This window comes from Lemur catta, chromosome 23, assembly GCF_020740605.2.
Source record: "Lemur catta isolate mLemCat1 chromosome 23, mLemCat1.pri, whole genome shotgun sequence".
NCBI classification, from domain to species: domain Eukaryota; kingdom Metazoa; phylum Chordata; class Mammalia; order Primates; family Lemuridae; genus Lemur; species Lemur catta.
In genome coordinates, this window is record NC_059150.1 from 23,991,497 (window position 1) to 24,015,956 (window position 24,460).

The 24,460-nt window shown below is 32.2% G+C and overlaps 1 non-coding gene across 1 annotated transcript; it reads left to right on the forward strand.

The window, feature by feature from the left end:
* The first annotated feature begins 24,196 nt into the window (after positions 1 to 24,196).
* LOC123627172 lies at positions 24,197 to 24,258 on the forward strand. The gene has a single exon (XR_006731174.1). It is a non-coding gene; the product is annotated as a U7 small nuclear RNA (small nuclear RNA).
* Positions 24,259 to 24,460: the final 202 nt, after the last annotated feature.

The following is a 24,460-nucleotide window of genomic DNA, read 5'->3' on the forward strand; positions in this document are numbered from 1 at the left end:
AACATTTGTACCCCTGTAATATTCTGAAATTTAAAAAAAATTCTATACTTAGTAAGAATATTTCTAAAAGCCCTTAAATGTTTTGATAGATCCAATTACAGATGCTAAATATTAATATTTCTATACTTTTATGTATGTTTAAATAATAATGATACATGCTTGCATTTATATAATATATACATCACATATATATAATCTTAATTACTCATCCAAAGAAAATATAAATTTAAAAGTATTATCTACATCCACACCCATACAAAAATAAGTAAACAAAACATAGCAATAATAGCAAACAATCAAACAAAAACAAAGGTTCCTTCTACTTTTCTGCCTTTACTATAATTTTACTATCTAGGAAAACAGGATTCATCTTTGACACACTCTTGTTTCTCTCATTTCCATATCTAATTTTTTCTACATACATGATACTGTACTTCATAAACATTTTTTTTAATTTCTTGACATAAAATTAGGAATGTCTGATAAACTGTCACAGCCAAATAGAAACTAAGGAGACAAAATGATTAGGTGTCACTTGACACCCAAGATGAGATCCTGGAGCAGAAAAGAAGACATTAGGTAAAAACTAAAGAAATACAAAACAAGTTTTCACCTTGTTAATAATATTAATAATATATAAATATTGGCTTATTTATTTTGATGCATTTATCATACTAATGTAAGATGTTAGTAATAGGGGAAACTGGGAGTGAGGTGTATGGGAACTTTCTGTACTACTGTTCCCATGTTTCTGTAAATATTCTGAAGTCTTAAAAGTTTATTTCCAAAAGTCAATGATTATAAATATTGCGGTGGTGTTCAGAGCAGACAGATGACTATCTTTTAACTTTCTGCTCTCCCATATCCAAGGTACAGTTTAAAATGAAGTGTATGAAAAATATCTGGTCTTCATTATTAATGAAAACAGAATGGAATTGTTCTTAAGTCATCTGAGATTCTTTGCTGTGTACTTTTTTCTCCTCACATATTTAGTGCACTTGTGGAAATCCACTAATCCATATTTTGATGTCTCTCTAGTTGTTTTAGAGACAAGTTTGTTTTTGAATAGCTGCTAACAAAGGATGAATGAAAGCAACTTTCTCTGAATTATTAAATGCTTATAATTGTTATAATTGTCATTGACTTGAGTATTTGAAGATCAGTTTAACTAGATTAAAATAAAAATATAAATACATAGGTAAATAGATAAATATATAAATAAATATTTATTTCAAATAAAACAGAATCATGTAGTTTTTCTTTTTCTTGTTTTTTTTTTTTTTTTTTTGAGTACCTTAGATATTCTACTTCATTGTTTTCTGGTATTGGAGTGTTGCTATTGAAAAAAATCTATGAGGATCTGGGTCTAGTTTCTTTCTTTTACAAGCCACTTTGCCTGTTTGCCTAGATGTTCAAACCATTTATTTATTTCTGTTTGAAGATCAGTAATTTTAATAGAATATATTTTGCTCTTGGCATATAGTTCAATTTTCACAGACACTAGGTCTGCCCTTCAAATATTTGTTTCAAGAACTTTTTAAAATTTCAGGTATTTTTTCTTACATTACAGTGATACTATGTTTCTGTTAATAGTAATTGTTTCCCTTTTTCAGGGAATCCTGTGTGTGTGTGTGTGTGTGTGTGTGTGTGTGTGTGTGTGTACATGATATTTATTTACCTTTTCTACTTATCATTTTTTAATGCTTGTTACATCTTTGTTAATTTTTACTCATTACATTGAATTTGTTCTTTAAGTTTTAGTTCTTATAAGGCTTTGGTTGTGGTTCACTATCATTCTCTTTGTAGTTGTCTTTTTAAAGAATTATTTTCTTTTTGCTTTTCTGAGTGCTTTCACCTCACTTTTAAAATATTTCTTTCCTGTATTCATCTCACTTCTGTTTTTTTTCTTAATTCTCATATCATATTTTTATACCTTTTATTTGGATCATTAAAAATATTAAATTTCAATAGTTTATGTTTGAGGGGAGCATATTTTCCCATTTGCTCCAATGCTTCCTGGTATGATTTTTTTATCTTATTTTCTTTTTCCCTAAAATAGCTAATAGGAGATTCAATTATGATTTTTTTCTGTTACTCATTTAAAATACAATGAACCTCATATATACTTTTGGAATCAGGTGGCTAACATTTCCTAACATAGCTTTTCTAGTTTTATGACTCTAGTTATGTATTTTGTTGTTTTGACTGTGTTTTCAAGCTATAGTCTTATATTCACGGATGCAGTTCTCCACTATTAATCCTCTCTCATTTTATCTAGAAATTGTCTTTATTTTCCCCTTTGTACCTTTCCTGTTCATTTTAACACTATATTTACTTGATATTTAACAGTGCTGGGCTTTGTCCAAGAAGGATAGTTTGTTTTTGATTATTGGTATAGCTCACCAGTCATTCTTCCTCCTCACAGTGAGGAAAAGTCTACAGGTCTCCCTCGCACTCCTTACTGTTCTTCCCTGAATGGCCAGTGGTGACTATAAAATTTACCAGCTCTCTGTTTAGTCATGCATTCCTTTGTCTTCTTTCTACTGGTTTCTACATATTTCTTGTTATATGTGAGTCATATAGCTGCTGGTGGCCTGTCCCTATCTGCATAAATTGCCATTGATTTGGGGTTTCATTGTGATGGAAACCATGCATGAGTGTATTTTTGTAAAATACAATTGGGGTGTGTGCGTATGCATAGACAGAAGAATGAAAAGATACATATTATGTTATTAACACTGTTTATCCTGGGACATTCTTGAAAAAGGTTTGGAGTAGGAAGGAAAAAGTTACTAACAGTTCCTACATTTTCTGCCTTATTACATCACACAAATGTGTTTCATATAACTTAAAATATCACAAAGTAGAATCAAATAATAAAGTATGGCATATCATAAAATATAATAAATAGCTCTGTGATGCTCTATTTCTCAAAGTAAAATTTCTATACCATTCACATCAGAATAAACCGATATGATTACTTAAAATGTAGATTCCTGTTTCCCATCTCCCAAGTAACCAAGTCAAACCCTCTGCATTTTTGAGATACCCTGTAAGGTGATTTCTTCATAGATTAAAAATTAAGAACCATTTTCTTATGGGGAGAAGACTTGTATTATTTTATAAAATCACCTTGAGGGCATTTTAGTGTCCTTACTTTCTTTACTTCTATATATAAATATTTGTGCTTAATTATGTACCAACTTTTGCTCAGATCACCATGACAACCAGAGAAGGGATAAGAAATGGGATGGCACATATATTCCTTATTTTGTATATTCATGTCTAGTTCTCAATAATTCACTACAAAAAAGTTTCTTTTTCTATTTCCGTTTTTTTTTTTTTAATTTAAGTTCCACAAGACAGGCAACAATGCATATTTTAGTAGAGGTTGGTTGATTGTGAAATAGTTCCCATAGATCAGAATTTGATTTCTACTGTGAGCAATTCAATGAATCATTTATTATATCAGCACAGGTGTTCATTAGGAAAGCATCATACTCTAGTGGAAATAACAGCTATTCTCTCAAGATCATTCAAGTGCAAAATTGCATTAGGGACAATGATAAGGGATTAAATGGCCATAAGTGCTATCTTTATACCTTATGTTATAAGCAATAGAAATGACCCTTATAGTCCCTATGTTCTAGGCAATAATGTATAGTCCTTTCAAAACTTATCCAAAACGCTCAGCATTTCCAGAGAATGTCACATAACTGGGCAGATTCACAGTGGGCTCTCAATTCTGTTCTACAGTTCTTCTCTTTTTCTGGTCACTGTGCTCCTCAAATTTCCGAAATTACTATTTCAAAACTCCTCTACATCTCCAGCCTCTAATCCTCCAGTTCCATCTTTACTCTTAACTATATGATTCAATCTCCTGCTCCATATGGGAAATTAATAAAACAGTAACAACTTTAATCCCCACATCTATAAATCTATCTATTTTTACTAAGCTATTGGCTTATTTGTTTATGGACAAAATAACAATATTTTCCTCTTCAGATACTACCCACTTTTTTCCCTAAAATAATTTCCTGTACAGTTTTGTATTTAAACATATCCTCTCCTTAATTCCACTGGTTACACAATACATTGCAAACAGAAATGTAACCCCATCGTTCCATTGAAGAACCTCTCTTTAAAGGGCAAAATGATCTTGGTGACCTCCATGAATAGGAATGTTCAAAACTTCATCTTGCTTGTCTCTCAATGCCTATGTCTTACAATTCTCTTCTACTTAAAGTCTGATCCTTTTTTCTTCCATGATACTGATGCTCCTTATTTTCTCCTCTTCCTTATTATTCACCTTTGATATATTTGCTTCCTAAATGCTATTATGGCCCATATCTCTGCTCTTGGCTCCCTGCTTTCTTGAAACACAAGATCCCTTTAAGAAATCCATCTATTTCATTGGTGTTAATACCACCTGGCCAAAGTTATGTGTAATAAAATTAATAATGCCAGGCAATCCTGTAACCAAGACAAAATAGTGTTGTGTAATACCCATACATACTTTAAATTTGTGAGTGCTTATAATTAAATAACTGAATCTCAAGGTGTACATCTATGTGGAGTACAACAAAAAAATCCATGTGACTTGAAACACTTAAGAGAATACCACTTAGAATATGAGATACGAAGTGGGATGGTAACCATGTTGTTAGTGTGTATGGATGTGTGTGTATATACATATGTGTGAATGTATGTCTATAGGGTATAAATGTGTGTGTGTGTGTGCATACTTCAACCTCCACCACATCTTCCATGTCCTTTATGAATTTATTCTACTTCACAGCATTTAGCATCATCTGACATAACATATTTGGAGAAGAAAAGAGAAGAAATCCTAACTGAGTCTAGGTCCAAAATCAGGAAAATCTTCACATTCAATATTTAAATCATTAACATTGAAGATATCCTTTTAAAGAATTTTATCATTTCAACAAGTACCATTACACTGGATTCTGCAACAAATGTACAAAACTCAAAAACAAGAAGACAATAGATATATAATAGAAACATTAAGGAAATGTAAGTGACCACCCTGCTAATTCAATGGATTAGAAGATGAGGAAAAGTGAGGCTAACTTTTAGGTGTCATTGTTGATAAGCTACTGGCATTGACCTTATTGTTCACCACATAAGTACTATAGACATTCTTCTCTATGTATATGAGCTCTGTTGCTATCATGGCTATTTTATAGACATCAAAATCACAGAGTTGTATTCAACTTCTAATACTTTAAATTATTTCTCATTTCTTTTGTCATAATACCTTCATATGCAATAAATAGGCCTGTTTTCTTATTTACAGTGCTTAATGTTAAGTCTTCAATCTAAACAAATGATGCCAATGATTGTGGTGGTGTTTTGACTGTTTGATTTCTGCTTTGTAAATTTATCCAGCTACTGTGTAGAAGCTATATACCATGTTTTCAATTACCAGGATTCAACAGAAATCGCTTTCCATAAGTTGGGACTTCATTCTGGCTCATTACTTCCTTCTTCACTCAGTATTTCAGCATCTTCCTGGCTATAGTAGACCCCATTCTCAGACACACAATAGACCTCATGCCGAGTCACACTGCTGATAAACTAAATAACTTGATTACTACTACCAACGAGTAATTCTGCTTTTCTTCCCAGGTTGCAAAATGTTGCTACAGCTAATAAAGAATATGCACGTAAATACGTGGTCTCCTCTGACATTATTCTCTGTGACGTCAGTTGGGTCATTCATATGAATTGGAAAGATGTTCAGTGTTTCTCTTAATTTCTTAGTGAGTGTTCCCACAAGAAGCACTCTAAACTCTCTCTCTCGTCTCAGTCCTCATTTTTGTTGTTTTAACTAATTTAATTTGAGTAGACAGTCCCTCCCTGTAACTTACTGAAATTAACAAAATTAAATAACCAGTTATGTTTTTACTTTTTCTTTTTTTAATATATATTCAGATTCCCACTACTTTCAAAGAAAAAATATTCATTTAATCTAGTAAAAATTAAGTTGCAAAAATTAGAGTATGAGCATTTGGGTCCAGAAACCTAAATTACTGAGAGAAGCAGGTAGTGTCTAAAAGTCTAAAAGCTGGAGAGGCAGCCACGACAGGAATCCCTGGTCATAAATGTGAAAAGGTATCCGTGGAGACACAGAAATGGGATTATAATCCTACACGGCACAGCCTTTTATGAATCTTCCCCCATCACTTCTATGATATAATTTGTTTTCACACTATACCTGTTACAAACTATCTCTCTGACCTCCTTATTGTTTAAAAATATCAACGCACTCCTGCAGTTTCTTTGCTTTTTCTATCTCTATCTGGAATGGGCTTCTATAAACATCATAGTTACTAACTCTCTTACTTCCTTCAGGTCTTTGCTCAAATGTTTCCATGTCAGATGCACAGACCTTATCCCTGTATGCTGTAAAAGTGCAACCTCTACCACGTCTCCTATCTTCTTTATGAATTTATTCTATTTCACAGAATTTAGCCCCCATCTGACGTACTATGTATGTTTTATTTTATTTTTTCTCTCTATCACATGTTACTTGGTTGGAAGTTCTCTGAGGGTAAAAACTTTATGTTCATTGTTCATTCTTGGTCCTCAGTTCCTGTCACAGTGCAGGGCACATAATACACAGTCAGTAAAATTTAATGAATGAGTAAAGTAAGCCTGATATTCATGGTACAAGGGCATTTCGGGAGTAAAACTAAACATTAGGAGCCTAGCAGAAAATAATCTTACAGGGAATAGGACAGGAATCATGGGTCAGAGTCATAGAAGGTAAGTGAAATTCCCAGTCTGAGAACTGATTCATGAGTAATGGGCTTGACTTCGGAAGACACATATTTCTGCCAGGTCTGTGTGTAAACAGAGAAGGTACGATTATTAGGTGCCCCTTAGCTATGACTGACAGCAGGTAAATTCACATACCTGCTGGAGCAAGAGTGCGAAAATAGGATAAAAGTGAGTGTTTACACCGTCCCAGTGTCAGCATTAGGAGCCCTGGTATTAAATCCTTCATCAAAATTCATCCAAGTCAATCCTTTCAGTTCTTTGCTATAGAATCAATACAAAATAAAACAAATGGTGATATTTAATACTTCCTAAAGAGCTATTTCTGTAGTGTATTAATACTTCCTCTCCATAATGAGCATCACAAACAGATATAAAAAATTTATTTATTTATATTTTTTTTCAAAAATCACCTATACATAACCAATGTAGGCTTCTGGTCCCTCTTGACAGAATAACAAATGTAAATATCTAAAGAGAGTTTAAACAATTTCAAAATTTAAGTTCAACTCAACTGATGATTCCAGCTCCTAGTCACCTGCTACTTATCCCCAGGGTTTCAGAGTTCTGATTTGACAAGTTGAAAATGATGCATGGAAGGAAGATTGATTCTTGGAATTGTAAGTGACTGAAAAAAACACAATATTTTGTGTTTTGTATAAGTTTACCCAATTTATTATGATTGTTTCTACTTTCATATCTTTTCAATTTCAGTGGAATTTAAGATTCAAATTCATCAGATTTGAATCTTCATCATTCATTCAAATTCACCAGATTCAAATTCATCAGTTGGGTTTTCCTTTGGTTGCAGATACTTTACCAAAAGATACTACTAGTTATTTAACTTTGACAGACTTTGTTTTATCTGGAAAAGATTGTGAAAAGAGTTGTTAGGAAACCATGTTCAACATTATGCACTAAACATTAGAGTCATAGCATAAAGTTGTACAAAAAATATGTAACTGAAATCAGGAGGCAGATGGTGACATTGGGTGGCAAACACAATGTTGCAATGAAGACTTTGTAACCCTTGATGTAAATGCAGCACCGCCACCCAGCCTGTGTCGTGAAGCTGCAATTGCCATTTAAAAGCTCTCTTGATACTGTGCTTTCCACATTTCTGCCATAATTTCCTGGAAAGAAATTTTCTATAGTAAACATAAAAAAGAGGTAGTTGCATGACTTTCTGTTAATGCTTTAAAATTTGAGGTCTTTTTTTCTCAACATAAGATTGTCTTCAAACATTAAATGAAGCTTTGCTAAATGAAGGTAGCAAAAATGAATATTTTAGTGGGCTATGTTTCTTAACTGATTATGCACTCTAAACTAAGCCAGGGCGGAAATATATAATCTCTGTCTCTGTACTATGGGGACAAATCCTTAAGGCATCTCTTGCCTTTGCACTATTATCCTTATGATTGTAGATGAATCTGTGACAACCACACAGGTTTTATAGCTGGAAAAGGATAAAGAACATGTCCAGTCATGTTTTTAAGACATTTGCACAACACTAATTCTTAAAGCTTGCCACAGTGCAATTTGAGCAGTATATCATGCACTTTCTTGTCCATAAATTAATTCAGGAATGTTGTTCTGCTTTGTGTTTCCTGTTCTTTTTAGATTTATTTAAATTTAGCTACTCCTCAATGGGTTTTGTTTTAGTGAGAAGACAAGACATTTTCATGAACATACTTTTTAAAATCATAATTATGATTTCATCTCATGGAAAAACATTTGAGTCACTTTTTTTCTAATATCAGATGTTCTTGGAACTCAAAATGTATTCTACATGTAACTAGCCCTGCATTGCATGGTTCTATATTGAATGATACATGTAGTGTAACCACCTCTACTTCCCAAGGAAAATAACTTTAGAGGAAAAAAACATAGAAATTGTGGAGGGCATAAAGGTGTAAAAGGAGAACCAATAAAATCTCCAGGCACAAGTAAGTACTCAAGGAGAAAAATTATGTTAATTATTCCCTGACACAACATGCTTTTTTTTCCCATGAACAATTTGTGTTTTAATGAGAAGGGGCATTATTTATGGCAGGCGTTAGACTACAGTTGAATATGTATTTTAAACTCTCTCAGTAGATTTCTTAATTTTGCATATACTGTTTTGTGCAGCGAAGTGTTTCTTCGTTCTTTCCCTAATGTCAATTTTCTAATATATTTGAACACTTTAATTCGATTTTATATGCTGATAACATCACATCACCTATAAAGTTTGGTAGTTTTAAGACTCAAATATGGTTTACAAAATAAGGAAAAAAAGAACAAAATATCATTAATCATTTAAAGATCATTTTAAGGTCTTTAACTTTTAAATTTAAAAAATAAAATGTTAATAGATATTACTATAAAGTAATTTATATGTCTTTTGAATTTATCATCCAGTGTTTTTTTTTTCATGAAAGGAAACAGTTCTCTTGTAATGTATTATATTTATATGGGTTTTGGGAAAGGATATTTTCTAATATGAGAAATTTATTTACATTTTCAAATATGCAAAGTCAAATGAAATGGTACTAAATTATTTAAATAATGCTGTTTAGATGGCTGCAATTGTTTCATGCTGTTCTTTCTATATGTGCTACAGAGGTGGGGGTGTGCAATTTGAGAGTATTTCTGGGAGCTGACCCTGGAGCTTGATGGAGAAAACAAGACTTATAAGTAAAATTAAACTTTCTAATTATCCAGGTTATAGTCCTGTCTTTATAGGCCATTTAATAGATGTAGAGAGCAATGAATTCTCCCCTTTTCTTTTAGCAATAACTTCTTTTTCTTAATTTGGAACACTCAAAATGTCCTTTATTTTTAATTCCTGATTAAGCACATCATTATCTATAGGTATTTTTTGCTTTTAATTTAAATTTTAAAATAAACTGTATGTAACTAAAATGAGAATGTATTGTTTGTTCTCATATATATTAGTCATTATATTTTTCAAGTTTAATTATAAACGTGTTTTTCATTGCTTCTCGATGATGCTCCTCACCCCATCTATGTTGTCACTACCAAGTGACAATTACTTTTCTGGTTCCCCTACTTGATTTTTAACTAAATCTTCTCTGTGCCTTATAAAGAATAATATTGTTGGTACTCAAAGGCTAGTGAATTGTACATAATTCATCTGTGGCTTAATTAATGTCTTCAAGAAATTAATTACCCACATATTTGTTTTAATTGATGTATTATTTCTGAAGGAAATAAATACTGCCAACATACCATTAGTAAGAGACTAAAAAAGTCGTTTGTCAAAAAGTACTGTCATTTTAGTATAAACTTATAGTACACACTTCTTTATACACTTTTTATTCTGAGAGAACTTACAAAATTGACAGTAAAATGACTTTATTTTCTCTCCATATTATAAGCCATCCAACTTGGAGACTTATGGTCTATATAGTCAGGATAGGTCATATTAGACTGAAATAACAAAACAAAAAGCATGTTCTCTCTTCTCAGCCGTTCCTTACTCAGCATTGCTGTCAGCTGGACGCCAGTATTCTGAAATAAAATCTTGACATTGCTGATAAGCACTTACAATATTAGATTTATTGTTGCTCTTCTGTCTTTATTGAGCTGAAGAATAATTGTTTCTCTAACTCTACAAAAGCCAAGTTTCAGAGCAAAAGACAAAGGCATCTAGCTGAATTGCCAAGGAACTTTATTATTTCTACAACCTTTAAAGTTAATTGAATGAATTAAATAATCTTCTTTTTTTTCATTTTGGATCATTGGAAATATTAACATCATCAAGTTTCTGTTATTATAATATCATCTGTATAAAAATCTTCAAAATTTCTCACAATTATCATTTTTAAGTATACATATAGATGACCTAATGTTAATTTTTTGATGTCTGAGATCATGTCTATGTCTATTTCTTCACTCTTTAAATTTAGTTCCTAACACAAAGCTTAGCACTTAGTAGATACTCAAAACTTATTTGCTGAATTAAAAAAAAAGGTTAAGTATAAAATATATACAACAGGTAGTAGAAAGAAATGTACCAACAATTTCATTTGTATGTCAGTTTATTATAGAATATTGTTTGTCTTTAAAAGATATTGTAGTTTTCAAGTCTCTACAATCACTTAGTAATATTTTTACACATATAAATACTTCCAAAAATCTGAAGAAATACATTTTATAACGATTAAATGCTAAAATTATTAGATAAAATTGAAGTGATATATTGTCAAACATCCCCTTGAAAAAAATTTAAATGGCTTACAAAATTCTGTTTTCCTACATATAATTTCATAATAATCAACAGTTTGGTGTCCCTCTAGTTTTAGAACAAATTTTTGTTTATTTGTTTGAACATCAAACATAGATTGTTTTTCCTCTAAGGACATTTTAAAATAAATGCATATACTTTAACACTAGAATTATATTAATATTTAGTGATAAGCATGTAGGACATGGGACCATCTAAAAGAAATGTGGAACCAAATCTCTCATTTATATTTACTCAGGCATATATGTTTATTCATAAAATGAGAACTGGAAAAACATGCATTATGCAAATTTATCTCTCTACCTCTCCTTTACCTTTTCAAATTTGCATAATACATATAATCAAATTATTTATAATTTACTAATGAACAACATAACACTCCATTGCATATGACATGTATCGTGTGGCATAAGATCAATATCAGATATAAAAAGTCCATGGCAATAAGGCTGGAAGGGATGTGCCATCATGGTGATTACCCCATAGCAAAAAAGTACGAATGGTATTTTTACCCTCTGACTTTCTGGATTTCTAAATTTTCTACAAACAACATAGATTTGTTTTATAACATTTAATTCTAAACCCTTTAAAAATTAAGACACATTTTAAAATACTTCTCCCATATACATCATAATTTTTAAGATGTTTATTGTGATTTTGCATGGAATTTAGGAACATTCAAATTCTACTAAATATTTTATCATACTTTTTGATAACTCTCCATTTTGTTTTTTATCTTTACATCTTACAAGTAGAACCATTTTGGAAACAGTAGAAATTAAAACTGAACATACAAAACTATTTTTGGATTTGTATCATTGAAGAATATGGGGTAAAATATACCACAAAACCAAAGGGAGCCAAGGTTTGGAGGCAGAATAAGGGTAATTATAGGGAGTGTAGAACAAGGCAGAAAGAGCAATCTCAATGGATCAAAGCATTCTGTGAACAAGGAATACAATTTTTTGAAGACAGGTGTCTGCACAGCCATGAAATCAAACACAGACATTCAGATAATAGGGAGTAATTAAAGATTTCTGAAATGTTAATGATATGATAAATGGTAGTTTGGGAGCTTTATTCAATCCATGAAATTTAAAATAATTATATTTTGATACTTTTGACATTTAACCCTACTGAACAAAGGTTGTGACAACACACTCTTACCATGATGTATCTTATTAATAAAATTTGTTTCATGGTATATGTTCACAAATTAAGGACACAATCTGAAATTAAAGCGAATAAAATCAACACAACATATGTGATTAGTCATCTGTAGAAGCTTCTTGCCACTAGAGATAGTACATAAATGTGTTACTAATTCAACAAAAGCAATTTCCAAATCTCATCCATGAGACTAATCTCAAATCACATTGAAAAGACTAAAGAAGCAATGAAAGATAAGTTGATCTTATCACTTGAAACTTGAAATGTATGGCAAAAGCACAATTTGCATACAGATAAGAAAAATAGAACCAAGCAAACCAAATTTTTTTGTCTGCAGCATTGATCAGAAAATGATTTTATGTTTAGCGATGAATGATGTAACACTAACCAAAGAAACAATCATAATGATGAAGATTGATGGATAATCTATTAGTATTATATTTGGCAACAATATTCACTATGATAATAAAGTTTTCTTGGATCCCAAACTACCTTCACCTAGGTCTCTTTGGTTTTGTTAGTGAATTTGTCTATCAGTAAGGATTGTTCTAAGAAAATTAATTGCTCCTGTTATCTTGTGTCGTTCAGTGGTTAGGTAAACAGTTGTTGAAGCTTTTCACACAGGAGGCAATATGCGCAACTTAAGTGAGGATTGCAAAGATGAAAAGAACACCACCTATAACTGGAGTAGCTCCTTGTATATTGAGAGACAAATACGCAACCATATACAAGTTTCAATGTAATGTGAGAAGTATAATGATTGAAGCAGGTATAGAGCTAAGGAGAAATATGTAAGCTTGAGTAGTCAAGAAATATTATAAGAGAAGGAACCCAAGATGGATCTTTAGTAACCAGATAGCATTAGCAGGCTAAGAGAGTTAAAATTAGCATGATAGGCTGAAAGAATAATTTTGAAAAAACAGACTTTAAAATACATTATGAATAGAATAAAGGAAGCTCAGTAAAATTGAACTGTAAAATATAAGTTTATGAGAGGTGACAAATGAGAGTGGGTCATTGAATGCCAGCATTGAAAGGACTTTATTTTTATTTATTACAACTCTATGAAATTGAAGCTCAGCATCTACAGTAAGTTTAGATTTTTTAGTATCTGTCTGCCCAATTAAATTGATTTTTTTTTTGTATTAGGCAAAATCTTAGCACATTCTACCACTTTTTGCAGGCATCCATTCAAACTCTTTTTATAATAATTTTTACTGATATATTTCCCATACTTGTTTTGAGGAAAATGAAGTAATTTCCCTATATATCCTAAACTTGGTAATATATCACATCAGAATCACCTAAAGGAGACATTATCAATGCATATTCCTGGTTTTCTTCTCCTGAAAAATTTGATATTATAGGTCTGGATTTGTGTCAATTTATCCATGTTTGTGATAAGAATTTTGGATGATTCTGATAAAATTAGACAATAAAACAGTTTGACAATTATTGATTTTTGATGTATATCTAGAAGATATTTGATTATATAAAATAATCACAAAACAAATAGAAGGAGAATTATTTATTTAAAATGTTTAAATATGTTTCAATTTTCCTATATATTTGTTTGACCACATATTTGGTCTCTATAATACTAAGATTGAAAATTGGCAGAAATAGAAAAAAAGATCAAGTAGACAGAAGCAAGGAAGAAAGGTGTTGGAAAGAAAAGAAAACTATCGTCTGATAGGAAGAGAAGAGAAAGGAAAGGTGGTGTCATATTTTTGTACATTATTTGATTGTATTTAAATTATAAGCACAAATAGCGTTTCAAAGAAAGCTGGTGAAACACATTTTCACAGAGTGTGGTGCCAACATTGATTTAAGGGAAAAGAGAAGTAGACTCTATTTGGCTGCAGAATGTTAAACAGGCAAGAAAAGAGCCATTCTTTAAGAAGGGCGACTTTTATTGCTGCTAAATTATTTTATCTCATAGCTAATTGAAAATGAAATGGCTGAAAACTACTTAGGTTGAAAACAAAGTCCTTTGCTGTGGGTAACATCCTGGGAAACCTTACTAGGTGGAAGGATGGGGTGGAAATGGTAGAGTAGATGATGCTTTATTTCTGAAAGCGTGTGTATGTACTAAACAAAATTGTATGGGATGTATTTTATCAGGAAACTATTGAGTTTATTTCACTTAACATAATGTTCTTCAATTCCAACCATGTTGTTGCAAATGGCAGGATTTCATTCATAAAAATTAAGTAAGACTTGGCTCTTCATGTTCTTAATAGGTGCAAAATTCATTGTAAAAAATGTTATCACCATATTCTGATATGATATACTATTTGTACATAGATACTATAACTAATATTATTTTGTTATTTATTATTTATTCAACAAATAATTTTTTGGAACCTATAAAATGCTGGTTTCTGTTCTAGGCACCAGATGTAGAATTGATATAAAACATAGTCTCTGATTTCAGAGATAGGTAATTTAAAAAAATATATAAATTATATATCAGATTCAGGTTGTACTGCTGAAAACAAACAGAGGCTGAATTGTTAATATTAATAAAAATAATTCAGCAAACCCTGTGTGAGTATTTTATATAAGATGGTTAAGAAAACCATTTCTGATAAGGTAGCATTTGAGTTGGTGGAAGTGGTGGAATAAGCCATGGATATTTGATGGAGGAGAGATTTTGGCAGAGGAAATGGCAAATGTTAATGTCCTTAGAAAAGAGCATCCTTGTTGAATTCAACCAACAGCTAGTAGAGTGAGCAGAGAATCCCGGGAGAGAGAGATGGGAGGGATTAGAAGAGTAAGATCAGAGAGGTCATGTTGGAAAGTCAGATTATGAAAGACTTTGCTATCATTCTAAAGTTCTAAAGCAAAGAAATAACACAATCTAAATGGTTTTATAGAAACGCTGTAAAAGACATGAGAGAATAATTGAGAAAGCTATTAGAATAATCTAAACAGAAGTCTTGACAGTAACAAGAAGTATTTGCTAATGGGTTTAATGTGAAGCACGAAAGAAAGAGTAGAGACAAGCATAACTCATATCTAGGCATTGGTTCTTGCTACCATCAACAATCAGTTCCCTTCTGATCTCTTTCTTATGCTCATCATTCTTCTTCATATATTTTTTCTACTTGTATTGAGTCTATAAAGTATGGGTTACTTGTATATATTTTATCTGTTACATTTATAGTGTAAACAATGTTATATATTTTATGTTTTTGTAAAAAATATTTTTTAACTTTGTAAAAAAGTTACCATGTTGGGTACACTCTCTGAGAATTAACTTTTTTTGCTTAATGTTACATTTTTAGGATCATGTACATTTTCCTGTGTTGGCAACATTTACTTATTTTGACCAATTATAATATTCTATTTTGGGAATATGACATATACTATTCACTCACTCTTTTGCCTATAAATAATTGGATTATTATTTGCAACTGTGACCAATGGTGCTACATTATTTTAATACAGGTCACTTGTTTTTTATCTCAGAAATATACTAAATATGCAATTTCTGGATATTTGGTATCTGAATTTTTAAATACAGCAGGTATTGTCAGTTTTCCAAAGACATTTCACCACTTTACTTGCACATCAATGACTCGTAAGAGATTATGTGGAGTCACCTCCTCTCCAACAACTTAATCTCAGTCTTCATAATGTTTGTCAAGGAAATAGGTTTTTCAGGTGATTATTAGATTATTAAAAGATAATGAATAGAACATCTAGCTAAATTAAAGCAGAGTATGCATGGACACACGTTAAAATTGTGTCCTGAACTCGGAAGCAATAAAATTAATCTAATTTTAGCCTCTGCTATCCAATAATAAAATTCCTTAAGAATCCGGAGATCATGCATTTTTTTGAGCTACCACTCCAATACTATTTTTCACCTATTCATTCCACCAAATTGATTTAATCAAAGAACAAATGGCATCCATATTGTTAATTATGAACTGAAGTATCATTTCTCACCTGCCGTCTTAATCTAAGTACCAGCACATCAGATCCAGTCGACCCCCCCCCACCTACTTGCAATGCCTTCTTTGACAGGATTCCAGAACACCACACAGAACCTACCTTTCCCCCAACATTACTGATAATTATCCCTAATTGTTTTTTGCTGGTTTCCCCTCATTGTCACTTCTTTTTAATATTAGAGAACCACTGGACTCAGGACTTTAACTTCTTATCTTTCATATCCATGCTCACTTACTAAGTTTTGTCACCAATTTCCAGGTACTTAATATCACACCTGAACAATAGACGCTCCATCTAATACTATCCGACTTCTGTCTGTGGATGTAGATTGGGAATCTCAAAATTGACGTCTAAACTGAGCTACTGATACTCCTCAAACCTGCCCTTCCCTGCCGTGTTTAATGCAACCCTCATTTTATGATTCCTCAGCTTTATATTCTTGGCATCCTCTTTTAATGCTCTGTGTTACTGTTTGCTCTGTCTCTCTGATTTTCATTCTCTCTCCCTCTTTCTCTCTCTTCCTCACACACCAAAACATTTCTAGATCTGATATGTATGGACATTCTGTCACCTTTACCTTCATAATGCAGCAATTCCAAATGGTGTTATAAAATTCACTGTCCCACTCCTACCAATTAGTAACTATGAAACTTTGTACTTCCTTGACAAGGCCAAAGCTCTACTGCAGAGATTTCATGGGAAAACCGCAAGAATCATTATAAATTCTTATTTCAGGGACTCTCAAAACTACGGGATAGCTATATTCTGTTATGGGTTAAGCTTCTTTCATTCCTATATTTCCAATCCAGTCTCCACACGGCAACCACAGTGTGAAATTAAAAATCTAAGGCATCTCATGATATCCCTACTTTAATTACTTTTTTCTCTCCCTCATTAGATTTAAGCATAATAAAGGTGGGCAACTTTAGATATTTTTCCACTGATCTATCTTCATGGACTGAAGTTCATTTGCTGCACAGTAAGTGCTCAGCAAATATTTTCAAATAACTGAATTAATAAATAATATTTTTCTTTATTTGAATATATATTTAGACTTTTAAAAATAATCTCTTTTATTCAAGGAAATAGATTGCTTTAGAGAATCCTTTTTGTTTTCATTTTGTTGTCACTTGATTAAATTAGCTCTACTACTGTAATAGTATAAATTTTAATGTGGGAAACAGTAAGCATTTCCTAAATTTTAAAATAAAACACATGGGATTTAAATATGTGCTCCTTTTATTCAAGGAACAATGGAAAGACTAATTTATTTTTCAATTTTTTCTCTCTATCCTTGAATAATTTTTAAAGTCATTCTTCATGTCCTCTATGGTTTTTATTAATCTGCTTCAATGATAAACTTTTTAACTATATTAACAACTACTTTTAGAATACCTTTGTGTTACACTAAATTGCTTGTCAAATAATACAAATATACATAATACATATATATACATGGGTGTGTGCATGTGTATATTTACATGTTTCTGTTATGTAAATGCTTCCTTCAGGCTAGCTAGCATTCTTCTGTTTGTAATTAAATTTTCTCTATATTAGCTTATGCTTTTTGCCTCTGACATTATACTATGCCAATGTAAATAAAATATTAAATAATTTAAAAAATAAAACACTCCACTAAAGTTTATTTAAAATTTTTCAGATAATTGAATTGACTGTGAAAATGTTTGCTTTCTAATGAAAGAATAAATGGTTAAAATATCTTGCTCATTATTTTAAAAACTGCTTTTCATTATATCAAATTTTGTCTGCCACAATATTGTACTGAGAGCATAAACTTCCTGATATATTAGTTTCATTGACGTGTCAATAGTAAAAGACTACTGATGTTAATATCACAGGGGACTATCAGGCCAAGAAGCAAATGCAAAAGCATCCTTCTGGGCCTTCTAAATTTTGTAGGATCACACAGATGATGACACAATGGCATTAGACACAGTTGTTAATATTATTTGGAGAACAGTTTTCATTTACAGTATTATGAACAAGCTACTAAGGTGTTTATAATCTTAGATATTATTTCCCACTAGGGTTCATATTTTTGCATGTGAAAAAGAGGTGACAGAGGGTAAAGAGAGAGCACTATATTTGTAGAGAATTTAACTGGAAAAATATGAAATGGACTAAAGAATGGTTATACACACATCACTTTTTGTGGAGGAAGCCATCTCATAATTTCTGTTGTGAATTTTTACTATAAAATCAAATTTTTGGTTTGAAGTCAGATGTGTTCATTAAATATAGGTCATTATTTGTTGTCTTTTACCAGGTTTTATGAATTGTCTCCACTAAGTTTTTCTATTTTCTTTCTCACTTTTATTGCTCTAATAGGAATTTGTTATCTGCAAATACAAGACTTTCATTAGAGAAATTTAGAGGTGTTCCAGGTTTATCTGATCCACCAAACATACACATAAAATGAGAGGGAAGGAAATGTGTAATCAATGTCAGGCATCAAGGATACAGATCGGGGTCACATTGACATATTTTATGTCCAGTTTGTGAGCAAAGATGCCAGTAAATTCTGACAGGAAGCAGCAGTCCTTTTGTTAAATTGCTATAATAAATTGTTAAGCTCTTTTAAAAGCTGGGAGGTGTCTTGGGTGGGGGGATGTGTAATATAGAACTTTACAACTCGTGAAAATTAGCTATAAATTTAGGGTATGAAAGGAACAGCAAAGAGCAAGATGTAGCATTTTTTTTTTCTGAACGCTACTTGGAAAATATTTAATCTTCATTTATATATCATTTAAAACAATATTTAATTAGTTAGCATAGCTCCTAATAAAAGGCAACAGAAGAACCTAAATAATTTTATATAAGGTAGTATACTTTAATAAATATGGGATTTTTGTCTTTGTTTGTTTGTTTCAGTCTGTCTCCAAATAGTGAAATAGGTAAGTGAATAATAATAAATGTTCTCATAGTTAAAACTTACAATGAATATACCTTTGAAAGCTAGAATATAACCTTAACTTTGTCTTTACATAATAGAGACCTTTGAGAAGAAAAGAAAATATATCCATATGTACTTGTACTTCAGTTTAGTTTAGTCTCAACAATTGTTTTATTAATCATATGTGTTATGCCAGACTGAAGGGATGAAACTGGTTAATTGACTACATGTAGGTCATTAATTTATCACATATTATAAGTAATGGAATAAAAGGATATTGTATTTATAGAGAAGGAAAGTAGTAATAAGGAAAATAATTGACTTTTCTAATATCAGGTTCCCTATACTCAGAGAAGGACACAGGATTTATAGCATAATGCACATTTTTTAACTCAATATCTCATTCTTAAATACCGAATGACAATTTAGATAGTTTAAATACTATTTTTAAATTCTATAATTTTAATGTAATCCTTTAATGATTTAAAAGTTAATGCTATGTAAATATTTTTTATATCGTGTAAAAATAGTTCTTTTTTAAATTTTCCCTTTTTTACTTCACATTAATGACAAATATAATACATGAGTTTTCCTGGTAAAATGAAAACACTGGATGTTCTAAAGATCATTTTTACCCTGTATTTCTTGTGTTGTTCCCTTATCAAAAGTAACCTTTTATAGTCACTATGGCTGAATAACATACAAAGCTATAATCTAGAGGTTTAAAACAATGACAATTTTGGTTTTTTTACAAATCTGCAATTTTTTCAGGGATAAGAAGGGATGCTTAAGGCTAGGGGCCAGAAAAATCCTAAAGCTGGCTCACTTGCACTTGGTTACGGCATTGCTTAGGACGTTGGATGTGGCCATCAGCTGAAATGCCTGAGCTTTGCATCTGCGTATGGAACAGGCTTCCTCATAACACGTTGGCTTATTTACAAAGCCAAGTGCACTGAAAATAGACCAGACAGTGACTTTTTCTTATTTTATAATTTAGCCTTGGTAATCACATGGTATCTCTTGTGCTACATTCTAGTCATTAAGGCAGTCTCAAAGTAACCCCCAGTTTTAAAGAGAGAAAATATAGACTCCACCTCTCAATAGAGGGTGAAATTCTGGAAGGTCATGTGAAATCATACATACTGCTGTGATAATGTTTGGAAAATACATTCTGGCACATTTCATCCCCCAGCAACTTGCATGTTCTCACATGCAGAACACAACCATCCCTCTCTCAAGATCCCTCAAATGCTCATTATGACTGGGAAGGTGGACCAGCCACCTGATCAACTCTGATAACCAACCTGGTCAGGTCTGAATTTATAGGGGACTCCTTGGGTGTAATTCCCTACGTATGGTCCTTGAGTATAGCTTGTCTCCATCTGAAAAACCGACGTACAGTAGACATTAAATGCCCAACACACACCCAACACACTGCAGTGAGACAGACATAGGAGAGCCACTGTGTCTCTAGCAGTCAACAAGAGGAACACTCAAGAGGTACACCTGAGTCACTGGCCCATAGCAACTGTAAAATCCAGACATACATATTGGTTCAATTCTATTGCCTGGAAAAGATTCCCAGAGACTCTTGATTCTGTTTTCTTGGTTCTTGGATTCTCCTTCTGAAATGTTTCTCCTTTACATACGTCCCTGTGACTTCATCTAAGTAGCTTTCTCTGTCTGTCTCATCCCGGTCATCTGAAATACAATGTAAAAATTAGGAAAACATATTTTAAAACAGATACTATAATTAAGCTCAATGACTTAAAGTAAAATATTCTTATAATAAATGAATATATGAAATATCAGCAGAGACATACAAATTATAAAAAAGAAATAGAACTGAAAATATATTAAGCAAAAAATTCATAATAGGGTTAATAGCAGAATGGAGTTAGAAAAACAGTGAACTTGAAAATAGATCAAAATATATGATAAAATCTAAAAAAAAAGGTAAAAAAAAAATAGCACAATTTCAAAGGGTATAATATATATGTATCTGAAGTCCCAAAAGTTGAGAGTATATATCAAAATACATGCGTGTGACCAGTATTTCTTCATGTAATATGTTTATGCATGTAACATTCATAGGATGTATATAATGTATGTATTACTATTGCCAAGTATTTTTTGTATACTATACAATGCGTGTGTTTATATGCATGCATTATATAGTAAATATGTATATTATTATATGAAGAAATACTAGCAATAGTATTTTTTCCAAATTTAATTTAAAAAATGAATTGACTGGTACTAGATATAGTTCCAGCCAACAGACATTGAAATCAAAATTTAAGAGTTGATTACATGAACCACTTGTAATAGCAAACAGTAAGTTTAAAAATTATATTGTAGAATGTGTCATGGGTAGTCTGTAGTACGGAGTGAAATATAGTTACTTAAATTTATCACTTGTGTTCATGAGGGATGATATATTAATGCATATTAAAGGGAAGGTTTGGCAGGTCAGCGTGTGCTGTAGAAGAACAACATGCGATTAATCAAGAATACAAGAACCATCAGGGGCAGCAACTGTTTCTTCCTGCACTGAAATAAAAAGACAAAAAATCAGCTCAGAATTTTAAATTATCAACATAGCTCATTCGGGGTATCAGTACTCTTATATGATTTTCCTAATAAAATATCTCTTTTTGTCACCGGCCAATGTCTGATCCTGCAAGTTGCTAGATTAAAGCTTCGTTTCTTTTCAACAAATATTCACTGAGTGACTTTCGTATGCAAGGCACTGTTCTGGACAATGGAAATTCAACTGAATTCTCAGTGGTAGAAGGTAAACTAGGGATGCACAAAATGAATAGAAAAGTTCTGGATTATGTCAAGTGTTGAAAAGCACTATAAAGAAAAATAAAGTTTAGGAGTTGATATGCAATTGCCAGGAGGAGATGTCACTTTAAGTAAAAAAATCAGAGACTGCCTCACTTGGAAAGGGATACTTAAGAAAAATCTGAATGTAATGAGATAGCAAGAAAAAAAAAAAATCCCATTGATAAGGAATGCCACAGGAGGAAGAACAGCACATGCAAATGTTGTGAGACAGAATTGCCCACGGGGTTATCAGGACAACCAGAGGACTAGCGGGCTGGAAGGAGGGAGAGGGTGTAAGAAAGGTAGCACAGGCCCAGGATGCGTAGGGTAGGGGGCTATTATGAGGTGGATTGGCATTTACTCTCTGAGATTTACAACAAAAACATAAAAGGATTTGAAAAATGATTTTTCAAAATCTGAGTTGTGTTTAAAATATTTCTCAGTAGAGAATAAATTATAGGGGGATAAAGAAAAAGGTTGTAAAAAAAAAGGGAGTTTTTGTAATATTCCAAGAAAAAAATGATTTTGGTGTTCACCTAGGTGACAATGAACGTAAGGAAGCTGCTCAGATCCTAGGTACACCTGAAACTAGAGCTGATACAGATTCCGGGGAGGCTGAAGGCATGAGAAAAGGAGGGAAGTTAAGAAAGACACCGGAGATTGTTGCCTGAGTAACAATCAGGCCAACTGTAAATTTTCATTTCTTGAGACGGGAAAGAGTGTGAATTAGTAAATTTAGGGCTATAGAGGAAAGCAGGAGATCAGTTTGTAGATAATGAAGTTTGAGATGTCCACTGGGGAGTTGCATATCAAAGCCTGAAGTCCAGGAGAAAGATTTAGATGGAAGAGATCATTTTATAAACCATGATATCAAGGAAATGAGTAAAGACATGTGACGAGCCCTGGGACTTACCAAGATTTAAAAGTCTGGGAATAAGAACTAATTAGAACATTGGGCTGTCAAAAAATGGAAAGAGAGAGTTGTGAGGAAAATCCGTTGTTGAGCGTGGTGTGATAAAGTCAAAGGGAAAATCTATGTTTGGAAAAGGGTATTATCAACTGCATTAAATCCTGTTAGGTGAAATAGGATGAGACTGAGAATGGATTCTTGTATGTAATCTATGGGTGTCATTTTGAATAGTGTTTTGATGGAAAGGCATAAGAGAATATTGAAATTGGCTAAAAGGTCTGGTAGGAAAAAAAGGACATTGAAACAGCGAGAGAGTCGAGATAAACATTCAAAGACATTTTTCCCAAAAGGGGTATTGGGCACAGAAAAGAAATTAGAGTCAAGATAGATGTGTTTTCTGCAGGATGGGAGAGAGTAAACTACACACATTTAAAGTGTGTAAGTTTCGACATAAGCGCGCTCCATGAAAGCACCACCTCAATCCAGAAAATGAACATGCCCATTACACTGAACACATCCTCATCCTTTTGGAATCCTTTCCTCTGACCTGTCCCCAGACACACCCCCAGCAATCACTCTTCTGCTTTCTGTCACTACATATTTGTCTTCGCTATAATTTTATATAAATGGAATCATACTGTATGTATTCTTTTTTTTTGTCTGACTTCTTTGACTTAGTATAATTATTTTATCATTCATCCCTATTGTGCAAATCAATAGTTCATTTCATTGTTTTACTGAGTGTGGATCTTTTCTTACTTGAGCCTTCAAAGAGACCCCAGCTCCATACAACACGTTGACTGCAGCTTAGTGAGACTTTGCAGCAGACGATGCCTGGATTCCTGACCTGCAGAGGTTGGGAGATAACACAGGTGTGTGGTTTAAGCTGCCAGATTTGTGTTAAGGTAGCTATGTAACAACACGTAAGAGATACATACATCATTCATATGTCCTCTTCGGTCAAACGTCTGTTTATATTTTTGTCCTTTATTAATTAGGTTTGTTTTTTCTTTGTGTTTTAACAGTGTTTTTTACGTTCTGTATAAAAGCCCTTTGTCAGACACATCCTTTGCAAATATTTTCTCTAAAACTAAGGCTTGACTTTTTATTATCTTATAATCTTATCTTTTTTTAAAAAAAAAAGACATTTTTAATTTTGAAGTCTAATTCATCCATTTTTTAAATTTTATGAATCATGCTTTTGAGGCTATAGTGACTGTTTATTGCCTGATGGTGCATGCCAGAAATAATTAGGGAGCAATTTCAAGACACCAATTGTCAGAAATCTCCCTATGCCCAGTGAATCCAAATCAGACAATACAGATTCTATGTGTATCTGTTTATTAAAAATAAAACATAGTGTTACAGCTCTTTTAGAATTTGTCTAGCAGGTTGTCCTGTCCTTACCGGAAATCCCCCCCATGAAAAAAAAAAGAAAAAGAAAACATTTGTTGTTATTTGTTTGAACAGAAGAAAAGACTATACTAAATGATACTTTATGTCTTTATGTATTTAATTTAAATTTAGGCAAAAATATCCACTGCAAATAAGGTTGCATAGGTACAAAAATATTTAATTTTTGGTCTAGAAGGACATGGATGACACTATGTGAATTATGCCA